The 22990-nt window shown below is 42.0% G+C and overlaps 1 protein-coding gene across 6 annotated transcripts in view; it reads right to left on the reverse strand.

Moving 5' to 3' along the window:
• FHIT (fragile histidine triad diadenosine triphosphatase) overlaps positions 1-22990 on the reverse strand; it is a 1558201-nt gene that overhangs the window by 150700 nt on the left and 1384511 nt on the right. The window lies entirely within an intron of this gene.

Genomic DNA, 22990 nt, shown 5'->3' on the forward strand with positions numbered 1-22990 from the left:
TTTATAAGAAGTTACTGAAGTAATAGAAGATCAAAATGTAAGTAATAACCGCATTCATTCTCAATTAACATTACCACAAAAGGAATTCATTGTAGAACACATAATTAAGTTATAAATGAAATCTCAAGACAGAAACGGCCTCCCCTTTTAAGATTGCTCATTGTCCGCACACTGAGAAATGGAAACAAGGACATTCTCCTTCTGATCCTCTATCTACCCCTGAAATGGTGACTTCATTGCTTTCCTGCTAGTTGTTTTATTTTGTGATTACCTTATCTTATGCCCCTCCCATTTCTTCTTTGTGATTGCTTTAATCCTTTTATCTAGAACCAGAGGGAAATCTATTCCCATCACCTTTTTCAGCTGCTCTTCAGCTGAAGACAAACTACTGTGTAATTCAAAATTAGTCCAAAATTTAGGACCAAATATCATGCACTACACACTTTCTAAAACTCTGATAGTTTCACATGAAATTCATGAACAAAAACCTCCCCTATCAGGTCATTTCAGTTGCTCAGTGCTGTCCAACTCTTTGCGGCCCCATGGACTGCAGCCCGCCAGGCTTCACTCTGTACCACTAACTCCCAGAGTTTACTCAAACACATTTCCATCAAATCAGTGATGCCATCCAACCATCTCATCCTCTGTCATCCCCTTCTCCTCCTGCCTTCAGGGTCTTTTCCAAGAAGTCTGTTCTTCGCATCAGGTGGCCAAAGTATTGGAGTTTCAGCTTCAACAGCAGTCATTCCAATGAATATTCAGAACTGAATTCCTTTAGACTGACTGGTTGGATCTCTTTGGATCTCCCACTACCGATCAAAACCATCAATTCTTCAGCACTCAGCTTTCTTTAGAGTCCAACTCTCACATTAATTCGTGACTACTGGGAAAACCATATCTGACTAGACAGACCTTTGTCGGCAAAGAAATGTCTAAGCTCTTTAGCATGCTGTCTACATTGGTCATAGCTTTTCTTCCAAGGAGCAAGCATCTTTCAATTTCCTGGCTGCAGTCACCATCTGCAGTGATTTTGGAGCCTCAAAAAATAAAGGCTGTCACTGTTTCCATTGTTTCCCCATCTATTTGCCATGAAGTGATGGGACGGGATGCCATGATCTTAGTTTTCTGAATGTTGAGTTTTAAGCCAGCTTTTCCCCTGTCTTCTTTCACTTTCATCAAAAGGCTCCTTAATTCTACTTCACTTTCTGCCATAAGGGTGGTGTCATCTGCATATCTGAGGTTATTGATATTTCTCCTGGCAATCTTGATTCCACCTTGTGCTTCTTCCAGCCTGGCATTTTGCATGATGTCCTCTGCACAGAAGTTAAATAAGCAGGTTGACAATATACAGCCTTGATGTATTCCTTTCCTGATTTGGAACCAGTCTGTTGCTCCATGTCCAGTTCTAACTGTTGCTTCTTGACCTGCATACAGATTTCTCAGGAGGCAGGTAAGATTTGCTGGTACTGCCATCTCTTTCAGAATTTTCCACAGTTTGTTGTGATCCACACAGTCAAAGGCTTTGGCATAGTCAATAAAACTGAAGGAGATGTTTTTCTGGAACTCTCTTGCTTTTTCGATGATCCAACAGATGTTGGCAATTTGATCTCTGGTTCCTCTGCCTTTTCTAAATCCAACTTAAAATCTGGAAGTTCATGGTTCACACACTGTTGAAGCCTGGCTTAGAGAATTTTGAGCATTACTCTGCTAGCGTGTGAGATGAGTGCAATTGTGCGGTAGTTTGAGCATTCTTTGGCATTGTTTTTCTTTGGGATTGGAATGAAAACTGATCTTTTCCAGTCCTGTGGCCACTACTGAGTTCTCCAAATTTGCTGACATATTGAGTGCAGCACTTTCACAGCATCATCTTTTAGGATTTGAAATAGCTCAACTGGAATTCCATCACCTCCACTAGCTTTGTTCATAATGATGTTTCATAAGGCCCACTTGACTTCACATTCCAGGATGTCTGGCTCTAGGTGAATGATCACACAATCGTGGTTATCTGGGTATGAAGATCTTTTTTGTATAGTTCTTCTGTATATTCTTATCACCTCTTCTTAATATCTTCTGCTTCTGTTAGGTCCATACCATTTCTGTCCTTTATCAAGCCCATCTTTGTATGAAATGTTCTCCTGGTATCTCTAATTTTCTTGAAGAGATCTCTAGTCTTTCCCATTCTATTGTTTCCCTCTATTTCTTTGCATTGATCATTGAGGAAGGCTTTCTTATCTCTCCTTGCTATTGTTTGGAACTCTGCATTCAGATGGATATATCTTTCCTTTCTCCTTTGCCTTTAGTGTCTCTTCTTTTCTCAGCTATTTGTTAGTCCTCCTCAGACAGCCATTTTGCTTTTTTGCATTTCTTTTTCTTGGGGATGGTCTTGATCACTGCCTCCTGTACCATGTCATGAACCTCCATCCATAGTTCTTCAGGCACTCTGTCTATCAGGTCTAATCCCTTGAATCTATTTGTCACTTCCTCTCTATGTTCGTAAGGGATTTGATTTAGGTCATACCTGAATGGTCTAGTGGTTTTCCCTACTTTTAAGTCTGAATTTGGCAATAAGGAGTTCATGATCTGAGCCACCCTAAGTGTAAGTGTGTCTCCTTCAATAACCTCTTGTACTGACAAAAATGATTCCAAGGAAAAAGTAAGGACTGAAGTCACACAAAAGGCTGGTAATCATCTGGCAACTAAGGCCCGACATATTTTACTCTTTGTTAATGCTCTTTTAGTCTCAGTGAATGAACTGCTATTGAAACATTTTGAAAATAACTTGTGTCTCTTTCCATTGTGTTTCACCACTGTAAAGAACATGGCCCTACTGGAAAAGCTAATTTTAATATTTTAAAAAATTAATCTTCTCAAAGAATCAATATATCCAAAAGGTGACCCCTTGTCTCTCTACACATCTATATACCAAGACACTATTCTCTACAAACACACTTTCTGGATTTGAAAGCCAGGAAATTAATGTTCTTCCATTTCCAACTCACAGTATTGCATGAAAGAGTAAGATTAGTGTTGTGTCATTTCCATACAAAAAAATTATTTTCTTCATAAGCCTTTCAGTGTATGTGCTTAAAAAATGATAATGGAGAATGTTTAATACCAGGAATTGTTCCTTATTGATGGATTGTGAAAAGAAAATTGGCTCATGTATCCCTTGATGCAGAAAACACATATGAAGACTTGAATTGCAGCTTCTTGCTGTCAACATTGTTTCGCTGCAGGTCAAGTCAGTTTATGCCTCTCCCCCATCCAGTGCCACTTGGTTTGCCGTGCATTTCTCTGACAGCAGCTCGGGCCCCAGACATGTGTCACTCCCGCCTCCAAACCAACCAACATCAGGTGCAAGCTCTAGTCCTGAACTCCATGACATTTGGCAACTCAGAAGAATTCCCCTCAGATTCACTATCTCTTCTATCTGATTTCCTATGGGTATTGGGCTAATTTCATAGTCAAGTTGGGTGAAGAGCCTGTAGGAGGAAGTGGATGGTTTTTGCCATTTCAAGGTTGAATTTATACCAGGACAATGAGTCTAGATTGAAGGAGAAAGAGAAGAAAAATTCTCTTTCTTACTATTCATATGTAAAATTCCAGGAAAATAGTCTGATGATTCTGTTTGAATCGTATGCTGACTTCTTAGTCCAATTGTTAGGTAGTTAGAATAGGAAAAAGAAGTCCAAAATGGTGGTGGCTAAAAGACAAGGAAAGGGAAAAGCCTGCGAAAACAGAACAAAGGAAAATCCATGGACGGGAATGAGAACTGCAGGTGAAAAAAACCACACTCCCTTCTTGGCCAGCCCAACTTGTATAGGGCAGGCTCAAGGCAGGGAGGAGACAAATGTATAAAAGGAGGAAGCCAAGATGATTGAGGTCTTTCCTTTTGGGTCGGCCTGCCCTCACACCTCGAGGGTGTAATATCCTTTGCTTGCCAAATAAAACTGAGCTGTAACCGAGCTGTAACACTGGTCCGCCATTTCAAATCTTTGCTGCAGTGAGACAAAGCCAAGGAAATTACACACTTCCTGACAACAAGCATTGTGGCCAAGAGATGGAATGACTTGATTATATATGTCTGGTCAGGGCTTCCCTGGGGACTCAGAGGTGAGGAATCTACATTCTTGCCTGGAGAATTCCAAGGAGAATGGAGCCTTGTGGGCTACAGTCCATGGGATCACGAAGAGTCAGACATGACTTAATAACTAAACTACCTCCACCATGTGTCTGGTCACATTCTCGTCCTACAACTTGGGAAGGGGAATACTATGACTAGTAGACCCCCCAAAAAAGACCATATGAAATGTGGGAAAAATTGGTAATCCAGGAAGATGGGGTAAAGTACTGCCAGAAGTGTTTAAAAGTTATGCCTGTCACATAGAGATAACAGGGGTTGTCTACGATTTCCAATAGGTTTATTAAGAAAGGAAAACCTGGGCCCTCAGTTCCAAAATTAGAAGTTAAAGATTTATCATAAGCCAAAAAACTCAAAGGGTTCAGTTCCTTCTAGTAGATGAATCAAGAAGCATAAGCAATGCACAAGAGTCTCTCAGGTTAATCTTTCTTTTCTGTCTAATTCCATAACTGCATCCACAAGGTTTTCAGTACTTGATAAGTTTCTTAACTTACATATCACATTAAGGAAAACAAACATACCCTTTATCAGGTTTTTGTGTTCAATGCTGAATGCCTGTATTTTCATGTACTAGTCATTGGCCCACCCATCCTTACAGTACAGTCTCCCTTTGATCTAAAGGTATCAGATGAAAGCAAAAGTGGCACATAGTTTCCAGTGTTTAGACTTATCTCAGACGAGACCCTCCAGTTACATTGCTGCTGCTGCTGCTAAGTCGCTTCAGTCGTGTCTGACTCTGTGTGACCCCATAGATGGCAGCCCACCAGGCTCCGCCGTCCCTGGGATGCTCCAGGCAAGAACACTGGAGTGGGTTGCCAGTTATATTAGTCAAATACAAAAAATGTGCCTAGCAGGAAGTTACTATGTAAGCCATCATTATATGTCTTTTAAATTTTTTAATTTTATTTTTAATTGGAAGATAATTACTTTGCAATACTGTAATGGCTTCTGCCATACATCAACATTAATAATCCATAGGGGATTATTTTATACATATACACACACACACACACACACATATATATATCTCCTCCCTATTAAACTTCCCTCCCACCTCCCTCTCCTTCCCACCCTTCTAGGTAGTCACAGAGCACCAGTTTTGGGTTCCCTGAGTCATATAGCAAATTCCCACTGGCTATCTACTTTACACATGGTGTTGGAGAAGACTCTTGAGAGTCCCTTATACTGCAAGGAGATCCAACCAGTCCATTCTAGAGGAGATCAATCCTGGATGTTCATTGGAGGGACTGATGCTAAAGCTGAAACTGCAATACTTTGGCCACCTCATGCGACGAGTTGACTCACTGGAAAAGACTCTGATGCTGGGAAAGGTTGGGGGCGGGAGGAGAAGGGGACGACGGAGAATGAGATGGCTGGATGGCATCACCGACTCTGTGGACATGAGTTTGAGTGTACTCCGGGAGTTGGTGATGGACAGGGAGGCCTGGCGTGCTGTGATTCATGGGGTCGCGGAGAGTCAGACACGACTGAGCGACTGAACTGAACTGAACTGAACTGAATGTATACATTTCAGTGCTACTCTCTCAAATCGTCCCACTTTTCTCCCTCCCCCACCATGTCCAAAAGCCTGTTCTCTATGTCTGCATCTCCACTGCTGCCCTGTAGATAGGTTCATCTGGAGAAGGCAATGGCAACCCACTCCAGTATTCTTGCCTGGAGAATCCCGTGGACAGAGGAGCCTGGTGGGCTGCTGTCCATAGGGTCGCATAGAGTCAGACACGACTGAAGCGACTTAGCATACATGCATGCCCTGGAGAAGGAAATGGCAATCCACTCCAGTATTCTTGCCTGGAGAATCCCAGGGACAGAGGAGACAGGTGGGCTGCCGTCTATGGGGTCGCATAGAGTTGGACACGACTGAAGCGACTTAGCAACAGCAGATAGGTTCATCAGTACCATCTTTCTAGATTACATATATATATGGGGGTCTTCCAAGGGCTCAGGGAAGGGGAGAAAAAATGGCAATGGAGAAGGAGGTTAGGAAATTTGGTTTCATCTTGGGGTTCATAGTACTCAAACACAACCTCATACTTAGCAGGTAAAAGATCACCTGAGCTCAGACAGTTACAGGAAGAAGCAAATGACCATAAGAAGCAGCAGCAACACATGGAAGCTTGTGAGGAGAACAGGGACACAGGTGAGGGGACTGGCTTTTACTCCTTGTGACTCAATGTCGAAGACAATCAGTTCAGTTCAGTTCACTTCAGTCGCTCAGTCGTGTCTGACTCTCCACGACCCCATGAATTACAGCACGCCAGGCCTCCCTGTCCATCACCAAATCCCGGAGTTCACTCAAATTCATGTCCACAGAGTCGGTGATGCCATCCAGCCATCTCATCCTCTGTCGTCCCCTTCTCCTCCCGCCCCCAACCTTTCCCAGCATCAGAGTCTTTTCCAGTGAGTCAACTCGTCGCATGAGGTGGCCAAAGTATTGCAGCTTCAGCTTTAGCATAAGTCCTTCCAATGAACACCCAGGATTGATCTCCCTTAGAATGGACTGGTTGGATCTCCTGGCTGTGTACCCATGTATGCTTGATAATGAGAAAAAGTGAAGGTGAAATTCACTACATGAATGATCTTTGAAATTCCAGAGGGACGGTTCTTTTGGGGAATAATAATGTCTATATATCAGTAACAGAAGAGTTTCAGGGCTGAATGCAAAGTTGTCCACTAGGTCACACAGCAAGAGACGTATCTAGAATAGATACATAGCAAAAATAAATAAAACCCCACAAAAACCAGTAGATTTCAAGATGTTTCTCAAGAAGACCAGAGATTCTGGGCTCAGCAGATCACCCTATATTCCCTAGCTGTTGCAGGGATGATACTATACCCTGCAGAGTTTCAGCTCAGAGGCAAAAGTGGCTTCTAAGGGGGGCTTCCAGCATCCTGTTGTTCCTAGGCTTCAAACCCACATTTCCAGTTGCCCGTTGGGTGACTGCACCTTACCTGGCTAGCACGCTGAACTCAGTAGGTACAGTTAAACACATAAGTTTTTGCTTATCAAAGGGGACTATTTTTACATCACCAGGCTCCTTCTTAGATTCAAAATCTAGAAGTAGTCCTGGACACCTCCAATCAACTTTACAGCCCAAATGAGTCAATTGCAGCTGGATTAGACATTCATTTTTGATAAAATATCCTCTCCCCCCTTTCTATCTTCTGAATATATTCTTGTTTATGTGCTCATTGCCTTTCTTCTACTTGTTTCCTTATCTCAACTGACCACTCATTTCAATCTACCCTTTAAAACTACCTTTTAAACAATCTACCCAATTCACTTCTGTAAAGCCTACTTCCACATTCAGCAGTCAGCACTTTGCCTGGCACAGGGTGGGTATTTAGCTTACAATTGTTAGGCTGATGGATGGATGGATGGATGGATGGACAAATAGCATATTCACTGATTCTTTACCATAGGCCTGACAACAGGCTATGCAGTGGAGATGAAGCAGCAAACAAAGTATTTTCTAACAACACACTTTTCTGCTCTTTAGTCTTCAGTGGCCAGTTACTATCTACAGCTCATCCTAGTCCCAAACTAACTGTCTGACCCTGATCACCTAACTCTCTACCCAGACTCTAACCAACGGTTCTGCAGACATCACCAAGTAAATATTCATCATCAATCAGGACTGTAAGCAAAATACTTGTTCAAAATATGTTTAAAAAGCCACAATTATCCCCTACAATCCTAGGGCATGAGGGAGTTAAACAGAACATGACAGAGTCATCTGCAACAGAAACTAAGAACAAAATAAAGATAACTTGCTTCTGCAGAATTAGCAAGAAGTATGGAGACTCAGATGGTAAAGAATCTGCCTGCAATGTGGGAGACCCAGATTCGATCCCTCGGTCAGGAAGATCCCCTGGAGAAGGGAATGGCAATCCACTCCAGTATTCTTGCCTGGATAATGTCATGGTCAGAGTTGCTTGGAAGGCTACAGTACATGGGATTTCAAGGAGCTGGACACAACTAAGGGGTGTCAGTGTGTTTTTTATAAATTTATATAAATTTATTCACTTTTAAATAAATTTATATAAATGTATTCACTTTTAAAATAAATTTATATCTTCTGGGGTAGATGGTGAGCGGGATGGTGGTAAATAGATACTTGTAAGATAAATCTTTGAGAAAGATGGAATAAAGGTTAAAACACAGCAGAACCAATCAATTTAAACCACCCAAAAATGCCTTGGTGTTAAATAATTGCAGCGTCAATACACAATTACAAGGCTGGCTCAACCCTAAGCAGGGTTCTGGATAACCCTGTTGTGGGAGGGCTGTCCTGTTCGTTGTAAGATGTTGAGCAGCGTCCTAAGCCTCCACTCACTTGATGCTAGCAGCACGCCTCCCCACACCAGTTGTGGCAACCACAGACACCTGCAGACAATGTCAAAATTCTCTAGGGAAGGGACAGTGGCAGATAGGGGGTATAGGGAGTAAAGGGGTGGAGATGACAAAATCACCCAGTTGAGAACCACTGGTCTAGGGTGAGGCCCAGTTTCTACCTACTGTCCCAGAGAAATTATTTACTAGCCCTGCCCTTCACTTTCAAAAATGTCCCAGTTTGGAAGACAGGTTATACTATCTCCCTAACTTCTGTCTCCCGAGACATTCTTCTTCCTTCATATATGTGGTTCTGGGAGGCAAAACTGCCACCACAACCTTTCTGCAGGAAAATATGAAGATTGTAAACCATCCCTGCCTTTCAAAACAGAGTCACATAAATGTTTACAACTTTTCTCAAGAAGCTGTATATCCCATAGATACCCTTCAGTGTTATGCGAACCTCAAATGCCTCAAAAAGTTGAAAGCACTCAAATCCACTGACCATCTTCTTTTCTAGGCAAGAAAAGATTTCATTCCACACATTAATGCCAAAGGCTCATCCGCTACTCATGAGAGAGGCCAATGCACTTTGTTAAAAAGTTTAAAATGGGTCAGTAAATTTGAATAGCACAGAGCTGCTCGAGCTTTACTGTGACCCGTCTTGTGGTCCCTATAGTGGTCCTGTTAAACCAGAGACTGCATAGCCTCACTCTCAGACTTCAGGAAGTCAGAGGGGTCAGATAATCGGCATTTATAACAAGTACCCAGGTTGATACTGCTGGGCCATTGATCTAGAAGATGCCAGCTGCTCTCTGCTTATTTCCTCATATACTGAGAGGCCCTTCACGGGGTGGATTCGGGGAAGAGTGGAGGGAGGTCAGAAATTGAAATCAGGTTGCTTGGTATTTGAATACCTGAATCAGATTCAGGTATTTGTTATTCAGTCACTCAATTGTGTCCAACTCTTTGTGATCCCATGGACTGCAGCATACCAGGCTTTCCTGTCCTTCATTATCTCCCGGAGATTGCTTAAACTCATGTCCATTGATTTGGTGATGTCATGCAACCATCTTGTCTTCTGTCACCCCCTTCTCCTCCCGCCCTCAATCTTTCCCAGCATCAGGCTCTTTTCCAATGAGTCAGCTCTTTACATCAGGGTTTAAAGTACTGGAGCTTCAGCATCAATCCTTCCGATGGATTTTCAGGGTTGATTTCCTTTAGGATTGTCTGGGTTGCCCAAAGGTGTTTCTGTGACATCTTACAGAAAAACCCTAACAAGTGTTCTTGGCCAACCCAGTGTTTGTGTTTCAGATAATCAGGAGAAAGTTTTCCATCCATGCCTGTGCCAGACACCATGCGAGGCCCTGGGGATGGGGGGAAAACAGGACAGATAGGACCTCGTCCATGCACTGACTTCCCCCTGCCCACCTAACCACTGGTTCCCCTTTTAGAGATGGAAGCCCTGCTATGGGCTGCTATTCCATCATTTCCCTGCTATTCCATCCTTTCCAGCACCCTGTTCTATTTATCAGCTGCTAATCAGAAACTTCAATCACTTTCTAGATCCCCATAAGACAGGTCCCATTTTTCAAAATCAAAGCCAAAGAAGCCAGGATAACAAAATGAAACAGAAAACCAAGAGTTTCTAGAATCATCTGTCTCCTATGTTAGCAAGTGCCTCTCTTTTTCTGTGACTCTGATCATATCGTGGAAAACCCTTACCAGCACTGTGCATACTGGTCACATCCTTTAAGTTCACTCCAGAGCCAGGAGGGGCATGAGTCTACTCCTCATTTGTCTGGGGTCCTGAGGAGAGCTGTGCTTTGTTCCCATACTGATGATCAAGTCTGGAGTGCAGACTTGTTTCCAAGGAACAGTAATTCAGACTATGATTTAGGATGTTTCCTTTCTTCTGTCACTGTAACCAAGGCCTCTGGGAAAGCAATCTACATTCTCGTTGACCTCTGAGGTGACTGCCAGAGGTGTCCATGTTTCTCCTTAATGACTCCTCACTGTTTACTTTTTAAGAGCTTCCATGTCCCAGGGAAGACATTTTTCTGGCTCACCTTGTCATCATCATTCAGGTAGGCAAGAGGAAGTGTGGGCTAAGGCTCTCTCACTGGAGTCATCAAGACACTTATCTCATGCTGGGCTCTTTCTGGATCTTTGTTCAGGGAATACAGAAAGTATCCTGAGATTTGTAATCCTTCCAGTGCAGTGAAGGAGAAGCCTTTAAAATAACTACATATATATATATATATATATATATATATATATATTGCGATATTAGGAGCATCCAGATGGTTTTCTTCACTCTCAGTTTTTAGGGAAGGAAAATGGGCCTTTCTTTACAACTAGAAATGTGTTTTAGAGACAGTTATTTTGGGTTAACTCTAAATTAACAGACACTTAACCATGTTTTAACAGCACAAGGCAGGGGGGCTAGTTTTGGAAATACTCTATATGGAAAGATGGCTCATGACATGGATTATTAAGGCATCCATGGGTCATACTCTGAGAGAATGCACAGTAGAAAGAAGGGAAGAAATTATATTCCTCACGACAATGTTTGTGCCAATGAGATAACTAACCATGAAACACCCTACCTTTGAATTTATTGGTTGAATGTTTTGAATTAGGAATTCTATAATGTGCAATCAAGAACATTTTGTCTAATTGATTCGGAATTGTGATTCCTTCATGTATTCCTTGAGTCATCAAAAAATGTTTTGTTGGAACTGGCAGGCTACTGTTGTCCATGCCTTTGGAAAGTTAAGAGAAAGCTGATAGTACAGATGGGATAGGCGTCTTTGGGAAAACAATGTTATAACACTGGTGAGTACAGAGAGGATGAAGGTGGCTTTGGGAAAACAAGAGGTGATGATCAGGGAGGCCCAGAGCAGCGACCCACAGCCTGAAGTGACAAATGACATCAGAGATGAACTTAAGTGACGTGAAAACAAGCCCTGGGAATCTTCAGAAATAAGACCAGAGGGGAATTCACCTAAGACATTGACCTCATTTAGACATACAGAATAGCAAGGAGAGGTAAGAAAGCCTTCCTCAGTGATTAATGCAAAGAAATAGAGGAAAACAATAGAATGCGAAAGACTAGAGATCTCTTCAAGAAAATTAGAGATATCAAGAGAACTTTTCATGCAAAGATGGGCACAAATAAAATACAGAAATGTATGGATGTAACAGAATCAGAAGATCTTAAGAAGAGGTGGCAATCAATGAAGGAAAATAAAAGCAAGGTGAAAAGACAGCTTCAGAATGGGAGAAAAAATAGCAAATGAAGCAACTGACAAAGAATTGATCTCAAAAGATATACAAGTAGCTCCTGCAGCTCCATTCCAGAAAAATAAGTGAGCCAATCAAAAAATGGGCCAAAGAACTAAACAGACATTTCTCCAAAGAAGACATACAGATGGCTAACAAACACATGAAAAGATGCTCAACATCACTCATCACTCATTATGCAAAGCAAAACCACAATAGGGTACCACCTCACGCCAGTCAGAATGGCTGCCATCAAAAAGTCTACAAACAATAACTGCTGGAGAGGGTGAGGAGAAAAGGGAACCCCCTGACACTGTTGGTGGGAATGCAAACCAATACAGCCACTATGGAGAACGATGTGGAGATTCCTTAAAAAAATGGAAGTAGAAATGCCATACGACCCAGCAATTGCACTCCTGGGCATACACACTGAGGAAACCAGAGTTGAAAGAGACACGTGTACCCCAGTGTTCATCGCAGCACTGTTTACAATAGCCAGGACATGGAAGCAACCTAGATGTCCATCTGCAGATGAATGGATAAGAAAGCTGTGGTACATATACAGAATGGACTATTACTCAGCCATTAAAAAGAATGCATTTGAATCAGTTCTAATGAGGTGGATGAAACTGGAGCCTACTATACAGAGTGAAGTAAGCCAGAAAGAAAAACACCAATACAGTATACTAACACATACATATGGAATTTAGAAAGATGATAACGGTAACCCTGTATATGAGACAGCAAAAGAGACACAGATGTATAGAACAGTCCTTTGGACTCTGTGGGAGAAGGCGAGGGTGGGATGATCTGAGAGAATAGCATTGAAACATATATATTATCATATGAGAAATAGATTGCCAGTCCAGATTTGATGCATTATACAGGATGATCGGGGCTGGTGCACTGGAATGACCCTGAGGGATGGGATGGGCAGGGAGGTGGGAGGGGGGTTCAGGATGGGGAACACATGTATACCCATAGCTGATTCATGTCAATGTATGGCAGAAACCACTATAATACTGTAAAGTAATTATCTTCCAATTAAAGTTTTAAAAAAAAGAGGTGGCAAGAATACACAGAAGAACTATACAAAAAAGATCTTCATGACCCAGATAATTGCGATGGTGTGTTCACTGAACTAGAGACAGACATCCTGAAATGCAAAGTCAAGAGGGCCTTTGGAAGCATCACTATGAACAAAGCTAGTGGCGGTGATGGAATTCCAGTTGAGCTATTTAAAATCCTGAAAGATGATGCAGTGAAAGTGCTGCACTCAAATGCCAACAAATTTGGAAAACTCAGTAGTGGCCACAGGACTGGAAAAGGTCAGTTTTCATTCCAATCCCAGAGAAAGGCAGTGCCAAAGAATGTTCAAACTACCACACAAGTTTACTCATCTCACACGCTAGCAAAGTAATGCTCAAAATTCTCCAAGCCAGGCTTCAACAATACATGAACCACGAACGTCCAGATGTTCAAGCTGGATTTAGAAAAGGCAGATGAACCAGAGGTCAAATTATCAACATCCATTTGATCATCAAAAAAGCAAGAGAGTTCCAGAAAAACATTTCCTCCGGCTTTACTGACTATGCCAAAGCCTTTGACTGTACAACAAACTGTGGAAAATTCTGAAAGAGATGGCAATACCAGACCACCTTACCTGCCTCCTGAGAAATCTGCAAGCAGGTCAAGAAGCAACAGTTAGAACTGGACATGGAACAACAGACTGGTTCCAAATCAGGAAAGGAGTATGTCAAGGTTGTATATTGTCACCCTGCTTACTTAACTTCTATGCAGAGTATATAATGAGAAATGCTGGGCTAGAGGAAGAACAAGCTGGAATCAAGATTGCTGGGAGAAATATCAATAACCTCAGATATGCAGATGACACCACCCTTATGGCAGAAAGCGAAGAAGAACTAAAAAGCCTCTTAATGAGAGTAAAAGAGGAGAGTGAAAAAGTTGGCTTAAAGCTCAACATTCAGAAAACTAAAATCATGGCATCTGGTCCCATCCTTTCATGGCAAATAGATGGGGAAACAGTGGAAACAGTGGCTGACTTTATTTTTTGGGCTCCAAAATCACTGCAGATGGTGACTGAAGCCAGAAAATTAAAAGACACTAACACCTTGGAAGAAAAGTTATGATCAATCGAGACAGCTTATAAAAAGCAGAGACATTACTTTGTCGGTAAAGGTCCATCTAGTCAAAGCTATGGTTTTTCCAGTAGTTATGTCTGGATGTGAGAGTTGGACTCTAAAGAAAGCTGAGTGCCAAATTTTTGAACTGTGGTTTGGAGAAGACTCTTGAGAGTCCCTTGGACTGCAAGGAGATCTAACCAGTCCATTCTAAAGGAAATCAGTCCTGAATATTCATTGGAAGGACCGATGTTGAAGCTGAAGCTCCAATACTTTGGCCACCTGATGCGAAGAACTGACTCATTTGAAAAGACCCCGATGCTGGGAAAGACTGACAGTGGGACGAGAAGGGGACGACAAAGGATGAGATGGTTAGATGGCATCACTGACTCAATGGACATGAGTTTGAGTAAACTCCAGGAGTTGGTGATGGACAGGGAGGCCTGGCGTGCTGCAGTCCATGGAGTCGCAAAGAGTCAGACATGTCTGAGCGACTGAACAGAACTGAACTGAGACATGCAGAATAGGGACTAGGGTTACCATCATCAGATAGTAAAGAGAAAGGTAAAGGCTGGAAGCAGCAAATTTGGAGGCTGTCAGATAATATTGGCTGGAAACAATCTCATAATATTACCTTTTAAGAAAATGAGAGATTCCGATCTGATTTCCTGCATCTCTCTTTGTATCTTCTATAATGATATTCGTCATCAGAATGACAAATCAAAAGGGTTACACTCAAACAAATGGAGAGGAAGACCCTTCCCCCGCAATGAGTTTGGTAACCATGCTGGTGATGCAGATGATACCAAAAATGTTAACACTCTCACTCAGGCCTGGGCAAAGTGTGAAAAGATAAAACTGGATGGTCAAAAACATGGTTTTCACTTTAATGGTTTACTTTCAGCTCTTCGTTAGAATGCGTGCATATAGGAAACTATTAAGGAATGAGAAGCTATATTTCAGGTTAATAGCTGTACCGTGATGGGAACTCCTGGATCATACAAATGCAGCTAGGAGCATTTTCTGCCTGTTAAAAAATATTATTAATATAATGAAAGGAATGATTGATTGCACTTGGCATATTTTCCTCTCTGTGGTTGTATTCCAGGGCAATTACAAAAACATAATATAATTTTCCCACAGGCCATGGCTACCTGACAGAAGCATTTGAAAACAAACTCTCCTTTGGATGTCCAGGCATGTGTGCGTGTGTGTAGTCTGACAGATCAGAGGAGAAACTCGTATTTGACTACCAGGGTCCTGTCTTCCTGCTTCAAGGGGCTTCCCAGGTGTACTTACGCTATTCTTGCCCAAGTTTCAATAAAATTGGTCTGTCAGAGATTCTTACTAGCTCTAACTGACAGCTTTCCATTGTACCCAAGACTGTCATCTTCATCGCAAAGTTAGAAGCCCACTGCTGACTCTCAAGTAGTATAACGAAATGTTGCCTCCAAAAGTGAAATTCTGTCTCAAACATGTTCACCCTTGAAGCACCAGACAGAAGACAGACCTTTCAAAAGTGCTAGAAGTTTAACGATTTCACAGCATCAGGAACACAGCTTGGGAGAACGCAGGAGAAAAACAATAAAAAGCAGCAGCAACTGTGTGATCACACACAAGTGGGGCATTCAGATGCTGACCTCATGGTTTCTGGTGGGGGTCTGGAGACAAACATACACCTGGTGATACTGATGAGAGATGGTTTGGTAGCAAGTTTTAAGTGCAGAAGGTGGGAAACTAAGCTCCGTGACCATGGTTGCCAATGCTCTAGGTTCGAGCACCCTGCACGTGGTTATTTCTACCCACCCTGCTCATAGCTTATGCTGTGATTAAACCAAACCATTCTGACTGTAAACCCTTTTGTTCTGTCTCACTATTTCACAGAGGCTTGGTGTGTTCATCAAACTGTCAGCAAAGAGCAAAAAAGAGAGGAGAGAGAGCACATTTTCTTCAAATGAAGAAAAATTTGAGCTTTCTACAATAAACACATTTTCCAGCGGATGAGCTTTTCACAGAGTAATTATTTCACTTCTCCCCAAGATTACTGATTACATCACACAGAAAAACTAAGAGAGGCCTGTTTTATCTTCCCCATCTATCTATGGTTCTTGTGCAAACTTATCCTTGTTACCATGAAAAATGACAAATTTGCCATCTGATCAAAATGTTAACAAGGTAACTGTCAGTGAAATAGATCTCTGACTGTCACTGCAAGCCAGAACATGAGGATACATTGATATTTCTCAAAACAGCCACTGCTTCCCCAGTGTTCACTAACAACATTTCCACAGTGAGAGTAATAAATCACCTGGAAATAACAAGCTATATAAGATCTCTGGGATATGATAGATTCATCCTAACAGCACTATCTGCAAGGTAGAAAACAATTGATAATGATCTAAAGAAAGCCCTAATCAACTGCCATTTGCCATAATGGGGAATATGAAGCAAAGATATGAAATCTTAACTGTGTAATGCATGCTGTGACAAAATTGAACTGCCTGGAAAAAAAAACACAAAACAAAACGCATGACAACAAATAAAACACATATGAGTTAACATTCTATGGGGTCAAATAAGTGGAAAATAAAGTTAATAACAGAGTCCAGATACAATCATTACATTAGACACTGGAAGGAATGGGATAATCATAGCAATTGGTAGGTTCATAAGTAACCAACTCATGGAAGGTTCCTCATATGACACGGATAATGACTCTGGCTCACTACTTGGTTTAATAGACCTTCCTCCAGTACTTTTATGTTCCTTAAGACTCTCTGGGCCACACAGTTTCTGAGCCTTTAATTCAATAGTGTAACTGATGAAATCATTTTTGTCCCACTAGCATTACGGCCAAGTGCCCCAACAAAGACATAAACAGAGAAGAGAAGGGAACATCCACATGGAAATAAGAAATAGGAAATGGACCACAAGAAAGGAAAATTCTATAAGAAGATCATGACACTGGGTCACTCAGACAAAGAAATAAGACTTCAAACTGCCAAAGAGATGCCCCATACCCACGTCCTTTTAGGTTTTAAGAGTAAGACATTTTCACATGGATACAGCCTAACTTCCCTGCTTGTTCATTCCTCTTTGGCCATTCTGACTTCGGCCTTTTCTAGACTACTCCGTTTCTTCCTTCCCAGGGCCTGTGTTTGTGCTTCTCTCTGTTGGACCTGTGTCTCTTCCCTGGCTCCTCCCCTTCCTTCAGTTTAAAGCCCCTCCCAGGGTTCTTCCATGTCCATTTGTTTCGAAACAACCTTAACTTCCAGCCCCTTTAGTTCTGCTCACAGCCTCTTCTTTCGAGGCAGAGGGAACCATGTCTGTCTGGATCCTGCCACGTCTAAGCTTCTAGCACAATGGCTGTCACAGAGAGGGACTAGGCGCAATCCAGATCCTGGGCTCTGAGAGATGAGACTGCCCACTTTTGAGTCTTGGTGCCAGAGCACAGCAGACTGTGCTGTGTAATCCCGTGCAAATCCTCAATTTCTGCCTGCCTCAGTTTCCTTTCTTATAAAATGGGGAGAAGTGTGATGCCTACTAACAACAGTCCTGTGAAGACTAAATGAGATCACTGATGCAAAGATCTTCAGATAGTAACAGACACACAGGAAGCTACTGCAAATCATTAGCTGTTCTGATTGCAAGAACAGAAGCAATTCTAACATATTTAACTGAATTCAGTCATGATTAGGTCAATGAGCCATCTTCTTCACTGTGATTTTGTCGCTAAGTTGTGTCTGATTCTTTGCGATTCTGTGAACTGTACAGCCCACCAGGCTCTTCTGTCCATGTGATTCTCCAGGCAAGAATACTGGAGTGGGTTGCCATTTCCTTCTCCAGGGGATCTTGCTGACCCAGGGATTAAACCTGAATCTCTTGTGTCTCTTGCATTGACAGGTTGATTCTTTACCACTGAGCCAACAGGGAAGCCTCTGGGATTACTATAGCACATTATATTTTACTAATAAGCAGAGCAGCCAGTAATTGAACATTTTTTTAGAAATTTCTCTGCTGGTACCTAGTGGAGAACTCCAAACTTGGCAACGGAGTGTAGTCTTGGAGAGACTTAGTGATGCTATCTCAGTCAAGGGGAGAGATAACTCTCACCTTCCCACAGAGCAAACTATTTCTGCAGAAGACTGTGAAGGAGAGAGGAGGGAGGTCCCGAGAGGTTAGGCGCTCCGAACAACTTCAGATCAGGGGGAAGAAAGTCTAGAAAACCGAGCCATACTGTGAAGAGAGAGGCAGATGCTGTCGCAAAGAATGGTTTCCTTAAAATGCCTGACATCTTGGCTCTTTGGTCCTTCTTTCCTGTCACAGCCCTGGTTGTCACAGGCATCATCCCCAAACATTGAAAATATGAGTCTAAAGCCGATCCAAATTTTCCTGAGATCATAAAAAATAAAATGAAACTGAAACTGGCCATGAATGTGCTTCCAAGGAGAGAGTGATGATCAAGTTTTCAGTGGAAATTATTTTCTTGGGAGCATTCTTACTAGATCAGTTTCATCCTTCCCAAACTTTCTGAGTCTCCTGCTTATTTTGTCATTCACTTCAGTAGGCTACAGTGATGTGCTGGAACTGGTTTGAACTGGCAGCTTAAAAGAGCTATTTGTAGAATTTTGAGAAATTTTGCAAGTTAGCTGTTTAAACAATCATTAAGAATCAAATTTTATAACACAGCTAAATAATAAAACAAAGATAATAATTGAAATTTCTCACTTCTTATTTCACTACATTTTACCATTATCTATGCTTTTAGGTTATTTATGTCTATCTGTACATGGAAATACTGTAATATCGTGTGCTACTGTCTGTCTCTTCAACTTTGTGCAGTAATGTCAAATTTGTAGTTTGAAATCAGCCATTGTGATTGGCAGACATTATAGAGTTATTGCCTTATTGGTTATCTAACCTTGAGGAAGTGATAGACAATATATTAATAATCAGACTAAAATTAAAAAGCATGTTGTGTCTTTAGCTGTTACATTGTGAATAGCACAACAAATTGAGAAAATATTCTCCCAGTATCTTAAACCTATCTCATTCAGCAAAACGTCACTCCTGTTATTGATGTATGAGTAAAGTTTCAACATCTATCTTCATTGTTTCATTTTTGTCTTAAGTGTTAATATAACCAAAATATCACCTAACATGCATATCCAAAACACACTTGTTTGTCAAAGTTTTGCTGAATTGGATAGTGACCCAGCAATATTCCTCATCTGGATTTCTCAAGCTGAACTGCAACCAGAGGCTGACTACAAACACAAGAGTTCAGGCAACATCACAAAAGCATTCTGTGAGAATCAAACTGTGTGCTGTCCATACTTTGTATCAGTCAAACTTGAGATAAACTTGAACATATGGATGGAGATGGATATAGATATAGACATTCACATACATTTTACTTTCCCTGAGAGATGGCTGTTAAACTATTACCATCACACAACTGGATACAAACACAATAAATACACTTAGCAAGAGATGATCATTCAACTCTCCCAGGGACAATTTTATTACGGTTGGAAACTAGAGGCTTGGAGATTTCCTGGGTCGTGATGAAAGTTCAATGAAGTCCTCTTACAACTCTAAAGTTAGTTATATTGGGCCGTAATATCAGCTATACAGCTACTTCCCCAAACAGATGGTGATGGACCCCAAATCTCCTCCTCTTACTTTGGGGGTTCACAGAGGGGTCTGACTGGGGGATGGTAGGTAAATTCATGGTTAGCGGGCAGGGGAGAACAGGAGAGGTCAACACCTTGCAGCTGCCAGTAGACTGTGGAAAAGTTGCTTCTGGATGTGATGGGGAACACTGAGCTGAAAGGTCATGAATGTACAATCCTTGGGACAATATGTACTTCGTGTTGAAATACTATTAAAAGATCCTGTTTGGCTTTTGACTATATTCAAAACAGTTTAGAACTGTAATTAATGTGATTTCAAGGAGACGAGAAATCCTAAGTCATCTATTGCCTGTGGTTTTATATTTTAGAAAACAGTAAACACACACACACAGCCCCAAAAAAACAAAGCAGCAAAATGAGATACTAAAATATACTTGCTAAATTTTTAAAATATTTCCAAGTAAAGACTCTATTTACCCTTTCTTTCCCTTATCATCCTCATGTCCCCTAAGGAAACGTACCAATTAGAGCCATTTAGAGGGACCAGATGTACATTTCCTACCAACCCTGAGAAGAAACAGGACAAGCTTTGGGCTCAGCTGCTGCAAACCAGAGCTCCATCATGGCCGAGGCTAAGCTTCAACTGCATAAACGCTGCCTAAGAAATGTAAAGGGCACGGGCAGCCTGCTACATGTTTCCTCTACTCAGAAGAGGCTGAAGAAAGCCCTCAGGAAGACAGATGCAAAGTGCTTCTAGCAAAGAACACAGTGCTATACTTTTTCTTTTAAACTATTTACCTCTCTAATTTGACTTGCTCCAAGCTCTTTCAGCTTCTGTAATGGAAGGAGAACTCCAAGAGCTGCAGTCTGTGGGAAGCGTCTGCTTTAGCAGAGTGTGTGCTAGATCGCCTCAGTGGTGTCTGACTCTTTGGGACCCCATGGACTCTAGCCCATCAGGCTGCTCAGTCCACGGGATTCTCTAAGCAAGAATATTGGAGTGGGTTATACTCCAGGGGATTTTCCCGGCCCAGGGATCAAACCTGTGTCTCTTACATCTCCTGCATTGGCAGGTGGATTCTTTACCACTAGCGCCACCTGGGAAGCGGAGTGCTGTGCTCTTTCTAAGATCCAGTTTCACCTCCCAAGTACATCCTCCTTGCAAAACTTCTATTTGAACGCTGCCTTTTCCAGTCCCTGAAGTACATATGCCTGTGTTACCAACAGGTGGGGTTCTCTTAGACTTTCCTCCACGGAAGTTGCAGGTAAGAAGGATGAGATGTCTGCCTTCATTTTCCAAAAGAAACCAACTTTCTACTGGGAATTTCAAGGATGTGCCAGGTCCCTGTGATGGCTTTTAAGAACTCCCACATATTCAGGATGGGTAAAAGCAGCAGAGGTGGGTCTTGGCCAAGAAGACATTGCCTAATTTGGCTTGAAGTTTTCAGAACTCAGACCCCAAGAGAAAGCACTGTCAGGCATTCTGACTTGTAAAGGACAGGAGGGTCATGGGATGAACATTCAAGGGGAGCTCTCTACTGGGCAATACTCCTCTAATATGGAGGTTCTGAGGCCATTTTTTCTGCCTCTGAACACCAGCATCCTTCAGCTCTGTGGTTACGCTTAACATTTTCTGCTACGTGAAGACAGCAACAGAAGCCAGGCACTCCACACCCCCATTGTATATGATGGAGTGGAAACTCTCTCTTCCCTGAAGCAGGGAAAAACAAAAGTACCCCCCATCCCATTCTCCCCTCTCCTTAGCTCCACTTTCACCTGAGCATCTCAGCCCAAAGGGCTCAGAAGAAACAAGGAACCTCAGGCACATGATTTTAAGGGCCAACCACCGACCAGGCCCTTCGCGAGCACTGCATCATTCAGCAATTCACCCCACGGCCCTGTAGGGGTGGTATTTGGATCCCTGGTTTGCAGATCAGGAAAGTAAGACTCTTTCACTAAGTAAATATATCTTTATGGAGCACTAACCTTTTGCCAGAGACTCTGCTGCAGGGTTTCCAAAGAAGAGAAAGAAGGGGCCCCGGCCTTATAGAATTCACATCCCAGTGGAGCTCCGCAACTAAGAAACTTCTGGCTGGCTGGGTAAATGACAGAGAGGCAGGATGAGAAGAAGGGGGACAGCACAGGAATGGAAGAAAAGGGACGAAGCAAAGGAAAGGACAGCAACTGTCCAAGGATGCCCAGGTACGAAGTTGAAGATCCCCAATTTTATATTCTAGACTATTCATTTTCCACATAGCCATGGGGACCATCACCCTTGTCCCTTCCCTGCCAACCTCCACTGTGGTACATATACACAATGGAATACTACTCAGCTATTAAAAAGGATGCATTTGAATCTAGAGTTCTAATGAGGTGGATAAAACTGGAGCCTATTATACAGAGTGTAGTTAAGTCAGAAAGAAAAACACCAATATAGTATATTAATGCATATACATGGAATTTAGAAAGATGGTAAAGACAATCCATGTGCTTTCAATCCTATATGCAAGATGGCAAAACAGACACAGATACAAAGAACAGACTTTGGGACTCTGTGGGAGAAGCCAAGGGTGGGAGGATTTAAGAGAATAGCATTGAAACACGTATATTACCATATATGAAATAGATGACCAGTCCAAGTTTGAAGCATGAGACAGGGCACTCAAAGCCGGTGCACTGGGACAACCCTGAGGGATGGGATGGGGAGGGAGGTGGGAGGAGGGTTCAGGATGGGGGCATGTGTACACCCATGGCTGATTCATATCAATGTCTGGCAAAACCACCACAATATTGTAAAATATTAAAATAAATTAATTTAATTAATTAAAATAAATTAAAATTAAATAAATTATTTAATTAAAATAAATCAAATTACTTAATTTAAATAAAATTAATTAATTTAAAAAAATAATGAAAGAACAGTAGCTGAGGGACCTTTTCCATGGCCTGACTTCATGCACTGGAGTCTGAGCCTCATCTTTGGGACAAAAGTTTTCTTTCACAGCTGTGAGAAGAGGAACTGAATTCCAGAGTTAAGGCGGAGCACTGGAAAGTTTCAGAACAGAGCCTGCCCTTTTAAACTTCTCTTTATTAATATTCTTCAGGCACATAGGTGCAATGAGAAAGTGCAAAATATAGCTCCCTCTGGTTGCAGCAGCAAGGAAACCAAAAAAAAAAAAGAGAAAAGAAGATGGCACATCATGCCATCCTATTATAATAATAGATTAAAAGGGTACAAACAGGGTACTAATTAGTGCTCATAAAAACTCGAAGCTGCAGATTGCTCATCTTCATAGCTGGGCACTAAAAGTGCCACGTGTGCAGATGACATGGAAGTAAAACAGCAGAGAGTAATCTCGCAGGGTTCAGGCAGCAACAGCCAGAGGAGGCAGTCAGCTCCAGCCACACCACCTGTATGCACTCAGGAATCCAAAGACAT

This window comes from Moschus berezovskii, chromosome 24 (genome assembly GCF_049115385.1).
Source record: "Moschus berezovskii isolate FMDL1 chromosome 24, NW_MosBer_1.0, whole genome shotgun sequence".
Classification (NCBI taxonomy): domain Eukaryota; kingdom Metazoa; phylum Chordata; class Mammalia; order Artiodactyla; family Moschidae; genus Moschus; species Moschus berezovskii.